This window comes from Ranitomeya variabilis, chromosome 3 (genome assembly GCF_051348905.1).
Source record: "Ranitomeya variabilis isolate aRanVar5 chromosome 3, aRanVar5.hap1, whole genome shotgun sequence".
Classification (NCBI taxonomy): Eukaryota; Metazoa; Chordata; class Amphibia; order Anura; family Dendrobatidae; genus Ranitomeya; species Ranitomeya variabilis.
In genome coordinates, this window is record NC_135234.1 from 621122656 (window position 1) to 621146506 (window position 23851).

At 42.0% G+C, this 23851-nt stretch overlaps 1 protein-coding gene across 1 annotated transcript in view; it reads left to right on the plus strand.

Moving 5' to 3' along the window:
• Nucleotides 1–1661: 1661 nt before the first annotated feature.
• ACVRL1 (activin A receptor like type 1) overlaps nucleotides 1662–23851 on the plus strand; it is a 153430-nt gene continuing 131240 nt past the window's right edge. Inside the window, exon 1 of the mRNA XM_077297419.1 lies at nucleotides 1662–2009. The gene's annotated coding sequence lies outside the window, so the exon portion shown is untranslated. The remainder of the gene's footprint in view (nucleotides 2010–23851) is intronic.

Here is a 23851-nt window from a genome sequence, read left to right on the forward strand (position 1 = left end):
GTAACTTTTATTAGGATTAATCTAAAAACAATAGATCACACAACCAAAAAAGAAAAAACAAAAGTGTGAAGTGCATGTATTGTCAAACAAGTACGGTACATCGGATGGTATAAACATGAGGCCAGATCTCCCTCTTAGTACTCTCTGATGCTTCTCAGAGAGCCAGCTAGTATGAGGATCGCTTAATGTTTGACGGCAGATCCACTTACCAGACGAAAATCACTTTATTAATCTGCTGCGTGCTTCTCTACTGTTCATCTAGTGGTATCACACCCCTTATGACCCACAACTTATTAATACAAACAAATCCATTCAATGACTCTGGACAGGATTTTGACAATTTGAGTACACAGCTTAATATATGGGTTATATATTATACCATATTAAGTTGAAGCTATTAAATGTAGCTACCACTGGTTACACGTTGGTTAATCTTTTCACAACCACAAGAAATAAAGGTACCGTAACCCACAGTAAAAACAGCTAAACCTTTTTTACAAGCAGGTGGTTGTCCCCCCTCAAGAGCAACCCGACGCGTTTCGTGTCTCTCACTCATCGGGGAGTAGAAAGGGGCACCATGCAAACCACATACAATATGCCAGTGCCATTCCCATCAATATTGTTTAACTATATAAATATTATTACTAATAAAAGCATTGAAATTCTTTGTTTAGGTATTTTATGTGCAGTTAATTGTAGGTTTGTATACAATATGCCAGGCAGAGTATTGTTACCTGTCTATTGAGTCCATTTTTATGCAGCACATGTTACAATGGGAAAGTGATGCACTTCTGGTCTATGAAATGCAAACAACGATCACTGCGCATGCGTCAGACAAACACCACTCTATTGTTTGCTATTATCGCAACCATGCAGTGGTTTTCGGGGGAACCAATACCGGATCATAAATCAAGGTGTGTAGGTGTTAGCCCCAGAAAAAAACACTGATTGATTCATTAGAGACATATATATGTATAGGCATGCTGGCACTGTGTGTCATTTAAACATACAGATTTACATTAACTACCAGCATGAATATTCATACTAGTATCATGATATGTGTCGATAGCAGGTTCTATGGGTCATAGATCTCTATATGTTCTGTCTCTTGATTGTCCATGATTATTGGGGAATGGTACCCCGTGTCATTTATTGTACATGATATTATTCTTGTGAGAAATGTATTCTACTTTTTGCTATTTATAATAAAAAAATATATTTTTTATATAACTTTTGATTGTGTTGCTACTTCATTTGCTCTATTGGTGTTTAATTTTTGCAGTTGTACCTAAATATCCACCACTCTATTAGGTGGGCAAATTCCTTGGTATTGATTTTAATCTCTTTTTAAACTTACTACGCTGAGCGAGGGTCATCTTCTTTCTTGTTTCCCTTAAGGGATTTCCACTATTGTTATAGGAATCCCTCCTGTACATATTTCTCAAGGTTTAATGTGGATTAACATTATATTTTAGAATCCAAATAATATAAAGATGTCCAACTTGACACTTGACAGATAAACCCAAAAGGTTATGTTCTAAACGCTTAGGAATAAAACTTGATCTAGAGGAGCTAGGGGCATACACATGCCAGATGCAATGCCGATCAATTCATCACGTAGATAGATGGCAGCTCCAGGACCTCTAAGTCACTTCTCATTAATCCTTTTAGTTTGAGCTTTCACATCGGTGGCTGGACTTTGAAAAGGGAACTGTGTCATGTGTTGCATCCTGTATTTAACAAAAAAAAGACCAACAGGAAGTGCTGGGATTGGTAGCCAGAAAAAAAGGACTGTTTTTAGAGAGAGGAAACTAAAGACATTAAAAAGCCATGACGCGGGTTTGCATACTTATAATGAAAACCATGAGCAGACACTGAAAGAAACTTCCAGCTGGAAGAAGGAATCACAGACGAAAGCTAAGGAATGAGAACTAAATGGGCGAATAAGGCTTTTTAATGATCTGCTTCCCAGTTCCAGCTGCTTCTGTCGCTCCTCAAGCCCTGTACAGGTACTGTACGCTAAAGGTCTCCTGTCCCCAGACCTTCTATCTGTAATGTGTCAGCTCTGACTTGTAGACAGGGCAGATGCCCTCTGCCTGGAGTCTTTCCTTCATCATTCTGGAGTGACGGACATGATAACACACTGCCTGTATCTATCTTTTGTCTGACTCACCAAGTGTCTACAGATCCCTCTAGCATATTCCATGTCTAGTACTCAATTGATATACTATGGATATAGAGTCGTTATTGTATGTATATTGTGTATGGATATCAATAGAACATGATAGTTGCAAATCTTCCTACGTTCTCTTTTGGGGTCATGCACATGATATTTCAGCTTTGAATATTTTTCCTTTGTGGAAGGCTTTCCTGATTGTACAGGACGGATACAATTATGTCCTTGACTCTAAATATATTGTTCTGGCATGGTTCTATAATGTAGCCACGTACAGTGAGCTTTACAAGATGGTAGATGCTTATGAGACGGACAGGATAAGAACATCTAATGCTTCCTTTTTCATAGGCCAAGATCACACTTATATGAAGCCTGAGAATTACACATTTTGTGCCAGGCATATTTTATACATCTAAGAAAAAGAAAAGGATAAACAATTCCATGAAATTTTATCACAACAGTTTCAACATAAAAAATACAGATTTAGAAAAATATTTGTTACATACACATTTCAATATTTCAGTTTTATCCTTTTTAAAATCAAGGGAAAATAATATTAAAAACATCCTAAAAATGCTATACATTTAGAATACTGTAATTTAGAAAATCAGAGTTTGCAGATTGTATCCTGTTATTTATCCAAAATGTGCACCCAATGCACTGACGTACGAGAATAGGCTAATGTTCTTTATGTAGGAATAGGATCATTGAAACCTAGATGTCTCCTCAAAGTTGAAGAATTAATAAAATCTGTGTCCTGGTGTAGTCTAATACTCTTTTGGGAGTAGAATATGTTGCAATGACTTAGATTTGGGGGAACACTTTTGACAGATTAAACTGCGCCACTAAACTGAAAACTTGAACACATCAGTGAGACGAAGGTTATGTCAAACAAAAGCAATAATAATAGTCAAAAACAATAAAGTAGCAGATAGAAACTGAATATTATATCTTAAAATGTTGGGCAATAATTTGAACAGATGGTCCCTTGAGATTTTAGGCCATAGCGATCACCCAAGATGTCTATGTACAATTCATATCTCATAAAGCAATTGTTGCATTGCATACACTGATCGTTTTTCTTTAAAGATATATTACCCCTTTCAAGACCGATAATGTGTATTTACGCCATCGGCCATGTCCCTGCCTTTGCTGCGGGCTCCGGCGCTGAGCCCGCATCTTTCCCCAACTTGATGGCTGATATAATCAAGTATCAAGTTAAATATTGCTGTCAATCACTGACAGCAGCATTTAGCACGCAGCGGCCGGAAGCACATCACATGTCCCGTCCATTGGTGACTCTGTCACATGATCACGGGGCACTGATGGGTTGTCATGAGAGCTAGGGATCTGCAGAAGACCCTCGTGCCTGTCATTACGATAATCCTATGAACATCAGCCCGTGGCCAGTGTTCATAAGAGATTGTGATTTTTGCTATACATACCACAAACAATTGGAAGATCACTGCTTCAAATCTCCTATTGAATAAAGTAAAAAGTTATAAGAAAAAGATTTAAAAAATATTAATAAGATAGACAACATAAAAGTTTAAATCACCATCCTTTTGCCCCATTAAAAATAAAACAATGAAAGAAAAAAAAAATTCACATAGTTGGTATTGCTGCGTGACAAAATGTCCACTCTAACAAACTATAAAATAAATTAATCCAATCGGTAAACGGCGTAACCAGATAAATAAATAAAAATACCACAATTAAAAAATTTTTTTTGCCGCAACTTTGGAATAAAATGCAATAACTGAAGATCAAAACATTGTATCTATCCCAAAATGATATCAGCTCAGGGCTCCAAAAATAAGCCACCCCCCAGCCCCAGATTATCAAAATTATGGATCTCGGGAAATGGTGAAAAATGCAAAAGCTTTTTTTTCATACAAATTTCAGAATTTTTTCACCACTTAAATAAAAAAAATAAACTATACATGTTTGGTATCAGCGTATTGCTACTGACCTGGGGAATCATATTACCAGGCCAGTTGTAGCATATAGTAAACATGGTAACAAAAAACAAAAACAATTTTTTTTTTTTGCAATTTCACAGCACTTGGAATTGTTTTTTTTCCATTTTCCAGTAAACTATATGGTAAAATCAATGGTGTCATTTAAAAGTGCAACTAGTCCCACTAAAAACAAGCCCTCGTATGGCCATATTGACGGAAAAATAAAAAGTTATGGCTCTTGGAAGAAGGGAAGGAAAAATACGAAAAGGGAAAAATCGACCAGGAGTGAAGGAGTCAAAACTTTGTTAAAGGGAACCTGCCAGCTGATACATGCTCCCTGATCCACAGACTGCATGAATCAGGCACTGGCTGGATGATTTCAGCCATATATGTTTAACTCTGAAATGCTACAATATCAGCAACAGTATCATATGGGAGACTAGTCGGACAGGTGGTCTTCCCCCCGCCCGCTGCCCTGGAGTGACAGGTCTCTCCCTATACACGCACGTAGGGAGAGATATGTCACTCAAGGGGATAAGGTGGTGAGAAGCCGCCCGGGGATCGGCCTGTCTGACTAGTCTCCCTCTCAGCTCGGTCCCGACAGCTATTAAACTATGTTTTTCTCTGAAATAGAGATCAGGCAGCTTGTATCACCTGCCAGGTTCCTTTTAATATATCTCAACATTTTTCACATTTGGATTTTTTTTTGCAAAATTAAAAATATCAGTGGATAATTGGTCTATAACTTGCTGCTTTCAACTCAATATGTATGAAAAATGTACAAACATGAGCGTCAGTAAATTACTGCACACTACGACTCAATAACACATAGCTAACATAGGAGGAACAAGAGTCAAAGAGCTAAACAGAGAAGTACCATAAAATTGTATTTATTGAAAATTCATAAGACACTTAAAAACATCATATATAGTAGTATCACAATAGTGAAATAGTGACTAAATCCAAAGTGCGACTAATGTTCCAGGTACACAGGACGGAACAATAATATCCTCATCACTGCGGTAACTGCAATGTATAACCTATGCATAAAAGCAATTGGTTCTAATGCGTGCTAGCATATGTATCATAGTAGCATATCGCCATCTAATGTGTGGCACACCACGCACTACCATACCGCAATGAGAGACATAAAGGTACCAAGGTTAAAGGTATAGATTACCCATGAATATCTGTGATGGTCCGTCCAGGTCCTGGATACGTGCCCCGACGCGCGTTTCGCGTTGGTGTGTGAAACGCGAAACGCGCGTCGGGGCACGTATCCAGGACCTGGACGGACCATCACAGATATTCATGGGTAATCTATACCTTTAACCTTGGTACCTTTATGTCTCTCATTGCGGTATGGTAGTGCGTGGTGTGCCACACATTAGATGGCGATATGCTACTATGATACATATGCTAGCACGCATTAGAACCAATTGCTTTTATGCATAGGTTATACATTGCAGTTACCGCAGTGATGAGGATATTATTGTTCCGTCCTGTGTACCTGGAACATTAGTCGCACTTTGGATTTAGTCACTATTTCACTATTGTGATACTACTATATATGATGTTTTTAAGTGTCTTATGAATTTTCAATAAATACAATTTTATGTATGAAAAATGGTAGTAATACAATTTTAACATGCGTTAGTTTTGCATTTTTGAGTGTTATTTGTACACTATTGAGTTTGGCACTGTGCTATTGCTCTTTTGTGTAATGTATGAAACATATATATGATAATGGAAGGTGAATGACAAATAAATCCCCCAACTCTCCTCCTGTGACCAATATCATGGGATGGAAGAATAAGGCATGTTGGTGTGCTTTATCCTGTGTTTTAATGTGGAATAAGCCAGTGTCAGAGGTATCTGGCAGCAGCTTATTCCTCTCTCCCTATTTGAATATACATGTATGCTGTGCCCAGATGATCCTGCATTGGATTAAATGCCCGTCAGTTGACAGATATATCACATGTATGACCTGTAGTCTATTTGTACAGAACGCAGAAATATGGTGCCAAATAAGGACGAGTCTGTATCGCTATAGCAAAAATATACTGAACCTAAACACATGTATTATAGGAATTGGTTAAACAATTCCCCAAGGTTATTGTCTGCTGTTATGGTACAGTACTGCCCGTTGTTGTGTTATAGCAAACTTCTAACTATAATAATTTGCAAGGTTGAAAGAAATTTTACTTTCCGTTCCACTGCCCTGCGAGAAAATAAACTGTCACAAAGCTGGCTATCTGCTGACAGCTGGACAGAGAGGCCTTAGGGAACTGAGATCGTACCCAGTAGCCTTAATGTGTTATAGAAACTCTCCTACTACTAAAGGGCACTACTTCTAATATGATCACTACATAAGGGAATACGTGCTATGTCTTAATATAGTGAAGAAGGTCACCAATGGTGCTCTCACTGAAAGAATAGGAAATGCAGAAGGTCTTTATTGTTAGGTCTAATCTGTGCACTTCCTTACCTTTATGAAGGACATTGGAGTCATGTATTATTGCTATTACAGCAGATATCTGGCAAAAAAACTAACCATCCAAATCCTCCGTAAATATGTATATTTTAATGGGGAGAAGGGAATATGTTGCTGAAAGCTTTTAAATGGATCTGTGCCCAACTGTTTTTGTTGACCACACGGACATTGAATGAAGCGGCAGCGAGTATACATGACCAATGCTTCATTCAGACTCTCACTGCAATTGTGTGATCAGTACCTTTGTTGTAGTGACCAGTGGGGGTCCCAGCGATCAGACATTTATCACCTATCTCATGAATGACATATATATATCCTCACAATTGAGATGATAAATGTTCTTTGTAAAGGTACCGTCACACTAAACGATATCGCTAGCGATCAGTGACGTTGCAGCGTCCTGGATAGCGATATCGTTGTGTTTGACACGCAGCAGCGATCAGGATCCTGCTGTGATATCGCTGGTCGTTGATTAAAGTTCAGAACTTTATTTGGTCGTCAGATCGCCGTGTATCGTTGTGTTTGACAGCAAAAGCAACGATACCAGCGATGTTTTACAATGGTAACCAGGGTAAATATCGGGTTACTAAGCGCAGGGCCGCGCTTAGTAACCCGATGTTTACCCTGGTTACCAGTGTAAAATGTAAAAAAACAAACAGTACATACTCACCTTCGCGTCCCCCGGCGTCCGCTTCCTGCACTGACTGAGCGCCGGCTGTAAAGTGAAAGTACAGCACAGCGGTGACGTCACAGCTCTGCTGTTAGGGCCGGCGCTCAGTCAGTGCAGGAAGCGGACACCAGGGGACGCAAAGGTGAGTATGTAGTGTTTGTTTTTTTACATTTTACAATGGTAACCAGGGTAAACATCGGGTTACTATGCGCGGCCCTGCGCTTAGCAACCCGATGTTTACCCTGGTTACCCAGGGACCTCGGCATCGTTGGTCGCTGGAGAGCGGTCTGTGTGACAGCTCTCCAGCGACCAAACAGCGACGCTGCAGCGATCGGCATCGTTGTCTGTATCGCTGCAGCGTCGCTTAGTGTGACGGTACCTTAAGGCATCCCTTTGAACCAACAGCAAAGTAGCCATCAAAGTAGACATGTAGCCAAATTGCAGTAGGTTTGAGCCTCCCATACACATTTGACAGTGGTCAGATGATGGATGATTTGGCTGGCAGCTATTTTGGGCATCTCTTCCATACACAAAAGAGCTCTCTCTGTGAAAAAGGGACATGTCAGATCTTTAAAGAGGTTGTCCACTACTTTTACATTGATGCCCTGTAAGAAGAGGGACCGTGCCGCAGGTACCTTTCTTGCACCAGGTCCGGAACTGTTAGGGCTGTCTCCTCTGTTGTCCGGGGGAAAGCATAAGAGACCAGACCAATCATTGCAGGCAGAAACAGGGAGCGTGGCTAAGGTTTTGGGGATGCAGTGAGAGCGGAAACAGGCAGACTTGGTGGGAAGAGGCAGCGCGCAGCAGGGGAACGTGAGTGCTCCAGCCCTCAATCATAGAGATAACGCAGGCCCAAGCCCGAGCTTCCCCACCACCGCGGCTAGGGACTGTGAGGAGAGACGTGCAGTGTGCCCGTTGGTCTCCACAAAGCTAGGTGCTGAACATTCCGGGCTAGTGATTGCCACGCGCGTGCCGCCAGAGCAAGACCGGGCGCATGACTGCCATCTGCGCTCTGACTCAGCAGTGTATATCCAAGATGGGTTCGGACAGTGCAGTGGCTCCCACTCCTTCAGCCATGTAAGTATATGGACTAGGGGCTCAGCAGAAGGTACTGGAGACCAACCGCTGCTGCCAGAAGTTGGATCATCGTTACTTGCCGGATCGTATTGTACAAGCGCGTCACCAGCCGTGGCTGGTGCCATCTCCTGCTCCGGGACAACTACGTCGTGATAAACGTCTGACAGGATAAGTTAACCCCCAAGAACTGTCAACACCTTTTTCCACTGTTCATTAACCCCTGCATATTATCCTTATTTTGGAACTGTTTACCTATCCTGTTAACCGTTTACCTCCCTGCGTGGAGTACTACAGTGTCAATTAAAATTGTTAACCCTTGCTCTGTCTCCTGTTCTTCACTGCATCACGCAACCTGCTCACACCCTATGATTAGGATATGGTATCAATGTCTGATCGGCTGTGGTCCGGCACTTGGTACCTGCGTCAGTCAGCTGTTATCGGTGGCGACAGCTGCCGGCCAGAAGTACTTAATGGGGGAGCTGGCCGTCTACTTGTAGTGGCCGGGGTAATTACTGCCTCATATTGAATTGAATAGGAGGCAGATGTGTAGTACCCTGCGACGGGCGAGCTCCGAAAATAAGTACTTTCGTGCGGCCGCTGCTGCCACTGGCACCAATGACAGCTGATTGGTGGGGGTGCCAAGCGCCGAATCCCAGCTGATCAGACATTGATTCCCTATACTGGGGAAAGGAAATCAATGTAGTGGACAAAAGTAGTGGACAACCCCTTTAACTTCAACAATCGATTGTCAGAGCTCCCATACACATTAGACAGTTGTACTCATCAACATTGGCGGGTTCAGCAGATATTAGCCTAATGTGTATATGGTGCTTTAAAAAAACTAAATTATTCTTATATAGATAATAAACAAATATCTCAACAGACACATTTGTAGCATTTTAGGTAACAGATCACAGGGATACTATTATTCATAGAAGTAAACATACTAAAGCCAAATGTAGCGGACTGAAATAATAGGCCAAATCGTTAACGAATATCAATAAACAACAAAGAAAGAAATAAACGATCAACAGGCCAGGAATATATAGCAAAAGTAGAAAAAACTTTATTTCACACAAATACAAACAACAGGTGTGCCAGTGGGTACTCCCACAGATCATATGTACAGTTTAAACAGAGAAATGGGACATGGGAAGACAGGCAAAGATAGAACAAATCATTTCCTTACAAATATATAGTGTCCAAAATACGGACTAATGTAATATTGATATTTATATCCCACATAATAGTAGTCAGGTTGTCCTAAATATTAATGGCTATACCATTAGTATATAAATGACATTCAGGTCACATACAGAGACCCTCCATAATGCTGAAGGCGGAAAAAGCCTATATATAGAGAAATAGCAGCAGTCATAGAGAACGTATCAGCATATCTTACCTAATAGATAACCAAGGACCACCAGAGAAATCAATGGGGAGACTACCTGTACCACCAACGTCACCCCGACGCGCGTTTCGGCAAAGCCTTCGTCAGGGGGCATGTCAGGGACTAAAGTGCGCGGTTTAAAAAGGAGGCCAGAACCAATAGGAGTCAACCCGGAAGTGATATTAAGTCACCATAGCAACCAGATACACGCCGTGATTATGTGTGATCAAAAAAGAAGGAATTATCTATTATATATACAGTAAGTCCTGTGTCCAAGGCACGGAAGTCAAACTAGATGAAAATACGAGGTATATACCACTGGCAGATGATCAAGCCAAGCCACTGGCGACGCATGCGCTGCTGTGAACTGGACTCTTGTCGGTCGGCGTCAGCGTCAGCGGTGGGTGGATCCGGGACACAATTGATGACCTTCATGTAGATCCTGATTCCATCATGGTGGTAGCAGACGTAGAGTCACTCTAAACGAGCATTAGACACCCTGATGGTCTTCGTGTCATCAAATATTATTTGAGTATGTCCAACTTTCCAGCTAATTTTCAGAATTTGGTATTCGAGATCCTTGAGTTCACTTTAACTCATAATTTCTTTATATTTAAGGGGTCCTTCTTCCTGCAGCTCCAGGGAGCAGCCATGGGGGCGGCCTTTGCGCCGGCCTATGCCAGTCTGTTCCTGGGGCTGTGGGAGAGAGACCTCTTTCTGTCAGATCAGGCCTCATCTGTGGACTGCGTTCCCATTTGGACGCGGTACATAGATGATGTCTTCCTGATCTGGCTGGGATCCATTGAATCATTACAACTATTCATGGGATCACTTAATAATTATGATTGCCACATTAAATTAACTTACCACTTTGACAGGCTAAGTGTTGATTTCCTGGATGTTCTGGTGAAACGTGATGAGGGAGATATCATTCAGACAGACATTTTCAGGAAACCTACATCGACAAATACTCTGCTGCATGCTTCGTCCGCACACCCGAGACTGTTATGATCCTAGTGGTAGAGGATCTCAGGACTTCCAGCTAAGTCCACAAACACAAAAACCAGCTCATAGGGAAGTGGTAACTTGGCTGACCGCATATCTGATCCTAGCACAACAACTAGAAGTAGCCGGGGAACGTACCTACGTTGATTCTAGACATCTCGCACCAGCCGGAGAACTAACTAACCCTTTCAGAGAAAATAAGACCTCACTTGCCTCCAGAGAAAAGACCCCAAAGTTATAATACAAGCCCCCAACAAATAACGGTGAGGTAAGAAGAAAAGACAAACGTAAGAATGAACTAGATTTAGCAAAGAGAGGCCCACTAATTAATAGCAGAAAATAGGAAGAGGACTTATGCGGTCAGCAAAAACCTTATAAAAATATCCACGCTGAATATCCAAGAACCCCCGCACCGACTAACGGTGTGGGGGGAGAATATCAGCCCCCTAGAGCTTCCAGCAAAAACAGAAATCACATTTTGAACAAGCTGGAACAAAATAAGAGCAAATGCAAATGAACAAAAATAAGAAAGCAGAACTTAGCTTATCTTGCAAAAACCAGGAGACCAGGAGTCAGGAGAAAACAGACATAGACTGATTACATCGATTCCAGGCACTAGACTGAGTATCCAGGAAGTTTAAATAGGAACACCCAAGGCCTAACGAACCAGGTGGGTACCAACCTGGGGAAAGACAATCCAAGTGCCATACCGCTAGTGGTCACAAGAGGGAGCCAAAAAGTATAGTTCACAACACGAGACATGTGATTCAGTCTGTCCCGCTGGGTCAGTTTTTCCGTTTACGGAGGATCTGCTCCAGTGATACAGACTTTGAGAAATAGGCAACTGATTTAAAAATAAGATTTTACGAAGGGGGATACAGTCATCGGATGGTAAAACGTGCATATAACCGGGCTAAGTATTCTTCTCGTCATGATTTGGTTTATAAATCTGAGAGGAAACTACCTGGGGATAAAGGTTAGGTTTATTACCAATTACCATAATCGCTTTGCACTAGTGAAGGAGGCCCTCACTAGATCTTGGCCTATCCTTCAAGCTGATCCTGTTATTTCTAAATATATACTGGAGAGACCAGCTATTACTACCAGACGCTCTAGGAATCTCCGGGATATGCTAGTACATAGCCATTACATTGGCAATTGCAAACCTCCATTTTTAGACCTTACCCCAGAAAAAGTGGATGTGCTCCATGTGGACGCTGCGTGGCTTGTCCAAATGTGGAAAAGTGTGATTCATTATTCAACTCTGATAGATCTAGGACTTTTGAAATTAAAAAATTCATCATCTGCACTACCCGCTATGTAATTTATTTTGCCACCTGCCCATGCGGACTTATATACATTGGACTTACTACACGTCCCTTTAAAGTCCGCATAAGGGAATATGTATTGGGCATCATGGCGGCTGCTGAACTTACGGACACATCCACTTTAAAAACCATTCCCAGACATTTTTGGCTCTGTGATAATTGTGATGCCACTCTGCTTCGCGTCAGAGGCATTGATTCCCTTGACGTAAATATTCGAGGTGGCAAATTGTCACAAAAACTTGCACAATTAGAATCCTGCTGGATTTGGACACTAAATAAACTTCACCCGAGTGGTCTTAACGAACAGATTAGTTTTGTCCCCTTCCTCTGACGTTGAAGTCTGTGATTTCTGTTTCCATCTTGCATATGTCAATTTAATCAGTTTTGTTTTTAGTAATTTTAACTTTTATATTTTAGGATTGCTATGAACCTCTTTGGGGTCCCCAATGTTCCATTGCTACCATACACTATAGTTTGGGATATGTGTGGAGGAATCAACTTGTCCCATTGGCTTACTCCAGACTTTCTAACCCTACCAGCGTTGCCTTCTTTCCAACTTGTGAACATTACGATCACATAGGATTAATAATTATATTGTGTAATTCTTGTAGTTTATTTGTAACACATATATGTGAACATAATGTTGGATAAGTCTATGCTAATCTTATAAAGTTCTATTATGTTATAATTCATTTATATAATATTCAGGATGATTTTGAATATATATAGTATGACCTTTTCTTACACTTATCTGTTGACGATATCTGCATATATCATATTTGATCGTGCTCATATGTGATGGAGTCTGGTGGATATATTGCTTTTTTTCTGATAATCTGCCCGGTACGCACGCGTTGTGCCGTTCTGTGTCTCTCGGTCTTCGGCGTCGTATGTGGGAGTGGTCCCGGGTCACATGATTGTGTCCCGGCTCCACCCACCGCTGACGCCAACCGTCAGAGTCCGGTTCACAGCAGCGCATGCGTCGCCAGCGGCGCGGCTTGATCATCTGCCAGTGGTATATACCTGGTATATATTGCTATTTTGACTTCGGCGCCTAGGACGCAGGACTTACTGTATATATATTCATAGATAATTCCTTCTTTTTTGATCACACATAATCACGGCGTGTATCTGGTTGCTATGGTGACTTAATATCACTTCCGGGTTGACTCCTATTGGTTCTGGCCTCCTTTTTAAACCGCGCACTTTAGTCCCTGACATGCCCCCTGATGAAGGCTTTGCCGAAACGCGCGTCGGGGTGACGTGGGTGGTACAGGCAGTCTCCCCATTGATTTCTCTGGTGGTCCTTGGTTATCCATTAGGTAAGATATGCTGATACGTTCTCAATGACTGCTGCTATTTCTCTATATATAGGCTTTTTCCACCTTCAGCATTATGGAGGGTCTCTGTATGTGACCTGAATGTCATTTATATACTAATGGTATAGCCATTAATATTTAGAGCAACCTGACTACTATTATGTGGGATATAAATATCAATATTACATTAGTCCGTATTTTGGACACTATATATTTGTAAGGAAATGATTCGTTCTATCTTTGCCTGTCTTCCCATGTCCCATTTCTCTGTTTAAACTGTACATATGATCTGTGGGAGTACCCACTGGCACACCTGTTGTTTGTATTTGTGTGAAATAAAGTTTTTTCTACTTTTGCTATATATTCCTGGCCTGTTGATCGTTTGTTTCTTTCTTTGTTGTTTATTGATATAGATAGTAATCAATATGAGCCATTTAACTGCCTACCATGTTTATTACACAGAGCCATTATTAGTTACAGGTTGGGGGCTGGGAGTATTGTAGGATTCTCAATTAGAACATTGCCATGTACATGTTTCTTTTTATTTATTCTTATAAATTATATCGTCATCTCGGAAGAAATAATTTCAGGAGATGAATATGAACAGCAGACTTGCGTAAGACTGACACATATGGGAATTGTTGTAGATCGGCCAATAACGCTGTCCGTGATACACCCAGTACTCAGATGTAAACTGTTTCATGCTGTAAATATTTTAGGGAATGTATTGTTCCAGGAACGTATTGTAATTAGTTACACATGTTAAACATTTTACTTCTTGAGTATAAGGCTGATCTTCAGGATGACACCGCCTAACTCTCTTTTCTATTGGCTTCAATGTGAACACAATGTGGCATTTAAGCGTTGAGAAGAGTCTTTAATATATAGCCACACATCAACAAAATTATAACTTTGGGTGTTGGTATGGCAAAGAAAAATGTTTTTGGCTAATAGTTTGGAATTGTAGGTAGAAATGTTTCCACAATCATACTTGCAAAATAAAAACTCCTTTTTTGGGCCCATATAAACTTTAGAGAATTTTTGTTAGTTTTTAAGTGTAGGATCACCTTCAGGAAGTCTATGAAAGCATATTCAGGAACTGATTAAAATGGACCTGCTGTAATCATGTTATCAAGCTAAGCAGTAAGAAAACGCAGCATAAAGTCGATTTTACATATGAACACATTATGCCATATTACTGTCCATATTAATTATCCCATTAATGTGGAACACTATAGGGTTTTATTGGGATTTAGGTTTAGTTCACTAGAGTCTTGGAGTTCTAGTGTTGGGGTTAGGTTTTACAGGTTTTACCCCATGACCAAAGGTGAGTTTCGGTTACCATGCAGAGCTCATTGCTCCTAGAGATTTTCTTCACATCACACACCAGTATGGACAAGGCGGTCAATAACATTTATGGTAAATGTAGTTTTTTATTAGCTCAGACTTAAGACGGACACTTATTAAATATCCATACAGCTTCTAAGTTGTACAGATCAATACTTCATCCCAACAAAAATAATAATGTCCATACGGTGTCATATTCATGTACTCTGTGTGCCCCCAATTTCATACATTGCTTATCCTTCAAGAAAAAAAAAGAACTGTCTTGAGAAAAATAAGTGTGACGTGTTCCCTTACAAGTCTTGCAGCTCCCACTCCAGGAGACACATGAATCTTAAAGTGCAAGTTTAAGGCTCTATTTCCATTCCCTGCTAAGAATCCAGGTTTCCAGGACAGGAAACCTCCTAGAAGCTCTGGATTTAGGAAGCTTTAAGCAACACTCAGATATGCCAACTCTCCCCCAAAAATCCTGGATATCTCCCCTTATTTCAGGTAACTTCATGGAGGTTCTGGGAGAGTTGACAGGTATGTTCCACCACATGTTATATTACAGCAGTATTCCCCGAGAGATTGTGACCTCCAGTCCCCACCTGTCAATTATTTATGTATTAATGGCCTTTCCAGAAGATAGCCAAACAATTCTTATCCCCTGCAGAATTTTTCCTCTAATGACATTAATGTGTACATTGTCTTTTTTCTGTCACTAGACTGTAATTAGCGTTTAATCATGTGACATCACTTTGTGCATTATCCCTATCCATTAAGGAGCAAATAGGTCATGGTAAGCAGGGCCATAGCATTGTTAGGTTACTTGTTGCACCCCTAGTTCTGATATCTTTTCTTTATTTAACATGAGATTAACCTACATGTGTATTTTGTGTGTACTAAGCCGTAATTTCTTCAAATTCTCAGTAGAATTGTCCATAAAAGTGTAACAAGTCTTTCTTCCTTTAATAATTATTTTCTAAAACATATCATTTTTATTATTTAATCTGGAAATACCAATTCCAGATTACCAAACATAGAGGAACAGTACAAACTGTATAAACCATCTCATAATAAAACACAATACAATATTATATACCGCACAAAACATTTTATTCAAGCACAGTACAGTACATTTTACCCATTACTTAATGGCTTGGAAATCCCCAAAGAGTTCCATATACTGGCTTGCGAAAGTTTTCACCTCCACTCCCACAACACACACACACACAGTATTTTTTGGATTATAAAACGCTCTGGATTATAAGACGCACCCCAAATTTTCATAAGAAAAAATGGGAAAAAAACGTTTTAATAAAATGGTGGTGCTTTTTATTATCCTTGTGTCTTATTGCTTACCGGTGGTGGTGGCTGCAGTGAAGCAAGGTCCCAGAGTCGCTGCTGGAGCAGGCAAGAGTGGATAGTTGCTGCAGGCTGGGATGAGGGGGTGTTCCGATGCGCAGCACGCTGCTGCGGGTGTCCTGGTGGCAGTGCTGCGCTGTGTTCTGGTGGCGGTGCTGCGCTGTGTCCCCGTTGCTCCGGGGGCCTCTGCCAACATTTTGTGAAAGGCCAGGGCCTCCGGCAGTACTTCCATGGTTTCCTGTGCGGTGGTGGACTCCGAGAAAATGGCCGCCGGGAGGCGGCGCATAAGCAGATGGAGATCTCGGCACACAGATCTCGGGGACACGGTGCAGCACCACACTGCCACTGTGGACACAGCGCAGCACCTCCACCAGGACACAGTGCAGCACCGCTACTGGGACACAGTGCAGCGGCACGCCGATAAGGTATATCTGCATTATAAGATGCACCCCCGTTTCCCCCCAAAATTTTTGGGAAAAAAGTGCGCCTTATAATCCGAAAAATACCGTAACTGAAAACTTCAGTGTTCATAACCGTTCACCCTCCTAAAGTCAGTACTTTGTAGAGCCTTCTTTTGCGGCAATTACAGCTGCAAGTCTCTATGAGCTTTCCTATCTTGCCACTAGGATTTTTGCCCATTCATCAAGGCAAAACTGATCCAGCTCCTTCAAGTTACATGGTTTCCTCTGGTGAAAAGCAATCTTCAAGTCTGACCACAGATTCTCAATAAAATTAAGGCCTGGGCTTTGACTAGGCCACTCCAAAACATTTATACGTTTCCCCTTAAACCAGTTGAGTGTTGCTTTAGCAGTATGCTTTGGGCCATTGTCTTGTTGGAAGGTGAACTTCCATCCCAGTCTCAAATCACTGATAGACTGAAACAGTTTCACACCATCCATCTTCCCCTCGACTTGGACCATTTTTCCTGTCCCTGCTACGGAAAAAGATCCCCACAGCATGATGCTGTCACCACCATGTTTCACTGTGGGGATGGTGTTCTTGGGGTGATGAGCTGTAGTTGTTTGGTGCCAGACATAGCATTTACCTTGGTGGCCAAAAAGTTCAATTTTGGTCTCATCTGGCCACAATATCTTTCTTCAAACATTTGCAGAGTCTCCCAGATGTCTTTTGGAAAACTCAAAATGAGCCTTACAATTTTTGTGTGCAAGTAAAGGTTTTTTTCTGCCTACACTTTCATAAAGGCCACCTCTATGGAGTGTATGGCTTATTGTGGTCGTATGGACAGAAACGCCAGTCTCTGCTTGGGAACTCCTTCAGGGTTACCTTTGGTCTCTGTGCTGCTTCACTGCCCTCCTTGCTTGGGCTGAAAGTTTTGGTAAGCTGCCTTCGCTTGGCAGGTTTGTTGTGGTACCACGTTCTTTTCATTTGATGATAATGGATTTGATGGTGCGCCTGAGGATCATCAGAGATTGGGATATTTTTTTTTTTTTTTTTAATAACCCAACCCTGACTTTTTCTTCTCAACAACTTTGTCCCTGGCTTGTTTGGAGAGCTCCTTGTCTCCACATGGAGTTTGGTTAGTGGTGCCTCTTTCCTAATGGTATTGCAGCCTCTGTGGTCTTTCAGAAAAAGTATGCATATGCTGACTGACCATGTGACACTTAGATTGCACACAGGTAGACTTCTTTTCACTAAGCATGTGACTTATGAAGGGAACGGCTTGCACCAAAAATGTTTAGGGGCTTCATAGCAAAAGGGGTGAATACATGCGCACATGCCATTTTTTAGTTATTTGATCCCATAAATTTAATTCATGTCAATATTTTTCTCACTTCCGTTCACCAACTATTTAGTGCTGATGGATCTGTTACAAGTAAGCTGAGCAGCAGTACTCAATGTCAAGCAGCAGCCACAAAAGCAAACAAGATTTTAGGATGTATAAAAGGAGATGAAATCCAGTGATCCCAACGTATTGTTACCTCTTCATAAATTACTGGTGAGGCCACATCTAGAATATGGGATGCAGTTTTGTGCCCCTCATTTGAAAAAGAATATTCAGAAGTTAGAATCAGTTCAAAGACGGACAACTAGATTATTACAAGGGATGGAAGCACTCATATGAGGAGAGGTTGGAAAAGTTGGGCTTGTTTATGTTTATCTTAGAAAAAAACGCCTCAAAGGGATCTCATTTACATGTATAAATATATGTGTGGCCAGTACAAAACACTGGCACATGACTTATTTCGTCCAAAGATCATACTAAGGACCAGGGGGCATTCATCATAGGTGGAAGAAAGGTGATTCTGGCAGCTAAACAGGAAAGGGTTATTTACAGTTAGAGCAGTCAGACTGTGAAATGCCCGACCACAAGAGGTAGTAATTGAGGTAGTAATGGCAGACACTATGACAGCTTTTAAAAAAGGGCTGGACGAGTTCCTTGATACACATAACATTGCACGTTATAGTCAAATTAGTGACAAAATGTACAATTGGTGGAGAAAGGTTAAATTTGATGGACCTAGGTCTTTTTTTAACCTACGTAACTATGTAACTATGTACCGTATTTTCCGGCGTATAAGACGACTGGGCGTATAAGACGACCCCCCAACTTTACCAGTTAAAATATAAAATCTTCTTAAAAGTCGGGGGTCTTCTTATACACCCTATGTCGTCTTATAGGGCCGGTGAATATGTGCCTTTTTGGGGGGGGGGGGAGTGATCCTGATGACGAGGGGGCGTCTCACAGGAAAGTGAGTATCCCCCATTACCTTATCGTAGCGGTGCAGCGTGGGGGTCTCAGTGCTGGGAGTGGCGGCGGCGGCTGCTGTGCTCTGGTGCGGCGGCTGCTGTGCTCTGGTGCGGCGGCTCCTCTTCTGTGTGGGGCCTCTGTGCTGTGAGGTGGCGGTGGCGGCGGCATATCTTTATCCAGTTGGGGCTCCTCCGGCATCTCCTTAGCCCTGGAGGCCCCGCCGCAACTCCATCGGTGCAATGCAGCGGCCATTTTCCCGGAGGCAGCTCAATAGGTGCGATGCGGTGGCCTCCGGGAAAATGGCCGCTGCTCAGATTCAGATCTCGTCCCGAAATCTCGGGACACGAGATCTGAATCTGAGCAGCGGCCATTTTCCCGGAGGCCACCACATTGCACCGATGGAGTTGCGGCGGGGCCTCCAGGGCTAAGGAGATGCCGGAGGAGCCCCAACTGGATAAAGATATGCCGCCGCCACCGCCACCTCACAGCACAGAGGCCCCACACAGAAGAGGAGCCGCCGCACCAGAACACAGCAGCCGCCGCCGCTCCCAGCACTGACACCCCCACGCTGCACCGCTAGGATAAGGTAATGGGGATTACTCACTTTCCTGTGAGACGCCCCCTCGTCATCAGGATCACTCCCCCTCCCCACCCACCATATACACCGGCGTACAAGACGATTCCCGGCGTATAAGACGACCCCCGACTTTTAAGAAGATTTTCGGGGGTTAAAAAGTCGTCTTATACGCCGGAAAATACGGTATATACTGGTCGACATTTGTCCTCTCCCTTGAAGAAAAGAAAAGTTGCATGATCCCCTGAACTTATGAAACTGTATGTGCAGAAAGATGTCTATTCACACAGCCTATTTTATATTATGTTCCAGATAAATCTAAAGGAAAAATGGGATTTGTCAGTATACGAAATTAGAAAAAGTGCAAAAAAAGATATTTATTGAATTCATAGCTTGTTCCCATGTATCAGCCCACACAGCAAAAGGCCCACTTGAGAAAGACCCTTGTGTGACCTAATACATAGTGACATTATGTGAAAGTCTTATTTTCCTCCATTTTCTAATGTTAGATGCTAACAAATTTCTGTTTTTCCTTTGGTCATTTTGTTGTTTTGTTGTCTGGTTAAGGCATCCAGGTTTCTTAACATGCATCCTGCATATCGTTTTTGTGGTTATTCTCTGTTTGTGCTGTCCTTCAATTTGTTTTTACACTATATATATATATATATACACTCACCGGCCACTTTATTAGGTACACCATGCTAGTAACGGGTTGGACCCCCTTTTGCCTTCAGAACTGCCTCAATTCTTCGTGGCATAGATTCAACAAGGTGCTGGAAGCATTCCTCAGAGATTTTGGTCCATATTGACATGATGGCATCACACAGTTGCCGCAGATTTGTCGGCTGCACATCCCAAAGATGCTCCATACAAGGCAGGATGGATCCATGCTTTCATGTTGTTTACGCCAAATTCTGACCCTACCATCCGAATGTCGCAGCAGAAATCGAGACTCATCAGACCAAGCAACGTTTTTCCAATCTTCTACTGTCCAATTTCGATGAGCTTGTACAAATTGTAGCCTCAGTTTCCTGTTCTTAGCTGAAAGGAGTGGTACCCAGTGTGGTCTTCTGCTGCTGTAGCCCATCTGCCTCAAAGTTCGACGCACTGTGCGTTCAGAGATGCTCTTAGGCCTACCTTGGTTGTAACGGGTGGCGATTTGAGTCACTGTTGCCTTTCTATCAGCTCGAACCAGTCTGCCCATTCTCCTCTGACCTCTGGCATCAACAAGGCATTTCCGCCCACAGAACTGCCGCTCACTGGATTTTTTTTCTTTTTCGGACCATTCTCTGTAAACCCTAGAGATGGTTGTGCGTGAAAATCCCAGTAGATCAGCAGTTTCTGAAATACTCAGACCAGCCCTTCTGGCACCAACAACCATGCCACGTTCAAAGGCACTCAAATCACCTTTCTTCCCCATACTGATGCTCGGTTTGAACTGCAGGAGATTGTCTTGACCATGTCTACATGCCTAAATGCACTGAGTTGCCGCCATGTGATTGGCTGATTAGAAATTAAGTGTTAACAAGAAGTTGGACAGGTGTACCTAATAAAGTGGCCAGTGAGTGTATATACATATACATATATATAACAGATAATGCTGGTGTAACATACAAAAAAGGGACACAGCAGCACTCTGTAAGGGCCAAGATACATACAGACACTGAAAGCATGAGATCTAAACTAAATTTTTACTGAATAAAATGTACTTACAAAAAGTGAAGGTTCTTGACGCGTACATTTTCGAGTTCATGTGTGCCCATCAACCACAGCAAGGTGACCTCCTTCTCTTGGGTCCTATCATCCTAAAAATGCCTCTCTTGGGCTGTAAGCCTACAACTTAAATGGGCAAATATGCTTCTCTCCAGCTATAAACCTACAATTTTAAATGGGCAGGTAGGAACCAGCACTAGTTAAAAGCACCCTTGGTATTTCAGTGCTTGCATATGTCTTGGCCCTTTCAGACTGCTGCTGTGTCCATTTTTTTGTATATTATGCAGTCATTGTAGCTTGCACCTGCTCACACTATATGGAGGTGCTGGTCAGGTTTTTTTTTTTTTGCAGATAATGCTAGTATTTCATTATATCAACTAATGATTGGTAACTTAAAAAGCTTATGGAAGCTGACACTTTCTTCTGGTGTCACTCACAATGTCTTATCGTTGATCCGTGCACAACCATGATGTGGAAATAGCGCTTCCTATACATGAACACATATTTGATCAATCGTAATTCACTAATATATTCTATATCACTATCTGCATGATGTTTCTATAAATACAACACGCAAAATGATCATCTGAAACTACTAAGATGGCCTTAGAAACTGGGATTTGACCTTCAGCTGATGAAATAGGAAGGGCAGGCTTCCCTATATGAGACTCAGAAACATCCTATCTAGATAGTGTCTTACTCAGGGATATGTCACACAAGAGTCCGATCATGTGGACATGAAATGTAATTTTTTTCATGTTACAAATGTCCATTTAGGCTGCGTGTCCATGTTCAGGATGGCCGGCGGTATCGCCGGAGCGGCGAAGCCGCTCGGCGCTAAGCCCCGCCCCCTTTTTGGACGCGATGATGACGGATGTGTTAACTGTACACATCCGGGATCATCGCCCCCCTCCCATAGCGCCCTGTGTTATTCCTTGCGGGGACGCTGCGTCCCCGCAAGGTGTACGGACATGCTGCGATCTGAAAAGACGCGCAGCATGTCCGGAGTCGCAGGCCCGCTGCGTGCGGGTTTCCACGCATAGTGGACACGGGATTTCAAAAAATCCCCTCCACTATGCTGGAACATCTGGACGCTGCGTGTTTGACGCTGCAGCGTCAAACACGCAGCGTTTACTGACCGTGGACACATACCCTAAGTCTTAAAAAAACATTTTATTCCAATGAAAAAATGGTCTAAGGGCTAAGAAAAACAAAGAAACATGTTGCCTCCTAGCACAATTACTTCAAGATGGGTTTGTAACCCCAATCCACCACAGAGCCGCTCACCTTAGGAGATTTTGCAGGGCGTAGACAATACTAGGGGTCAGAATATGGTATAGCTCCAAATATATGTGGAATCAGCTGCAGCAGACATTGAGGAACGCTTGGGATATCTGGGCATACATGCAATGTATGCAATGTAGAAAAATACTGAACCTTGGTCACTACGGGTATGTGTCCACGTTCAGGATTGCATTAGGATTTGGTCAGGATTTTCCATCAGTATTTGTAAGCCAAAACCAGGAGTGGGTGCTAAATGCAAAAGTGGTGCATATGTTTCTATTATACTTTTCCTCTAATTGTTCCACTCCTGGTTTTGGCTTACAAATACTGATGGAAAATCCTGACCAAATCCTGATGCAATCCTGAACGTGGACACATACCCTACTAGTTGGCGAAGTCCAGATGGAATACAAAGTAGATCCAACAAGATGTAGATATGATGGGTAATTTACTATTATAAAATAACTGAAAAGTATAAAAAAAACAACAAACACTCATAAAGTTAAAGATATAAAGTACTTGGAACGCGTTCATTGTCATAGCAGCATCTTCGTCAGACTATGATGATCAGTCTAAAATGAAAGTGTCAAACCTTCAACCCTTTGTCCCGAAATTATGTATTATTACATCATGGTAGACAGATCTTTCTAGGCAAAATTGATCCAATTGACCTGATTGTAACTAAGAGTTTAGGCCTCATGGTACAGACAATGATTGTAGCTAACTCCCATCCCAGTCAAAAAGATATAATATGATGCTGAAGTATTACAGTGTACTATGTGGGTAGCCAGGCTGATATAAATACCCTGGTGGGACAAAAAAAAAATGTAAAAAAAATGCTAAATGTATCAAAATATTTGTCTGAAATAAAAATGCTTTCTTTTGCAATAACCATGGTTTCTTGAAGGCAAAATTGGTCACACCCTTAAGAGTATGTGTACACGTTGCGGAAAGTGTTGCGGATTTTTCCGGACTGATTTTGGTAAATCCGCAGGTAAACCGCACTGCGGATTTTCTGCGGAATTGCCGTGGATTTACCGTGGTTTTTTGAGGGGGAATTTGAGCAGATTCCACCTGCGCTTTTACACCTGCGGATTCCTATTATGGAGCAGATGTAAACCACTGCGGAATCCACACAAAGAATTGACATGTGCACTGCGGATTTTGTTTTCCATAGGTTTACTGTAAACTCAGGGAAAACTGCTGCGAATCCGCAGCGGCCAATCCACTGCGGATCCAGAGCAAAGTCCGCAACGTGTGCACATACCCTAAGAGATAAAGAGATGTAATTATTAAGGTAGACAAGAAGAAAGCAAATGAACTAAAGGGAACCTGTCATATCACCAAACACTATTAACCTGCAGATATAGGGTTAACCCATCAAAGCATTGCAAAGCTGCCCCGCCACCTTGATTAAAATGTGGCTAAAGGGACAAAATGAACGGTATTCCTCACAGGA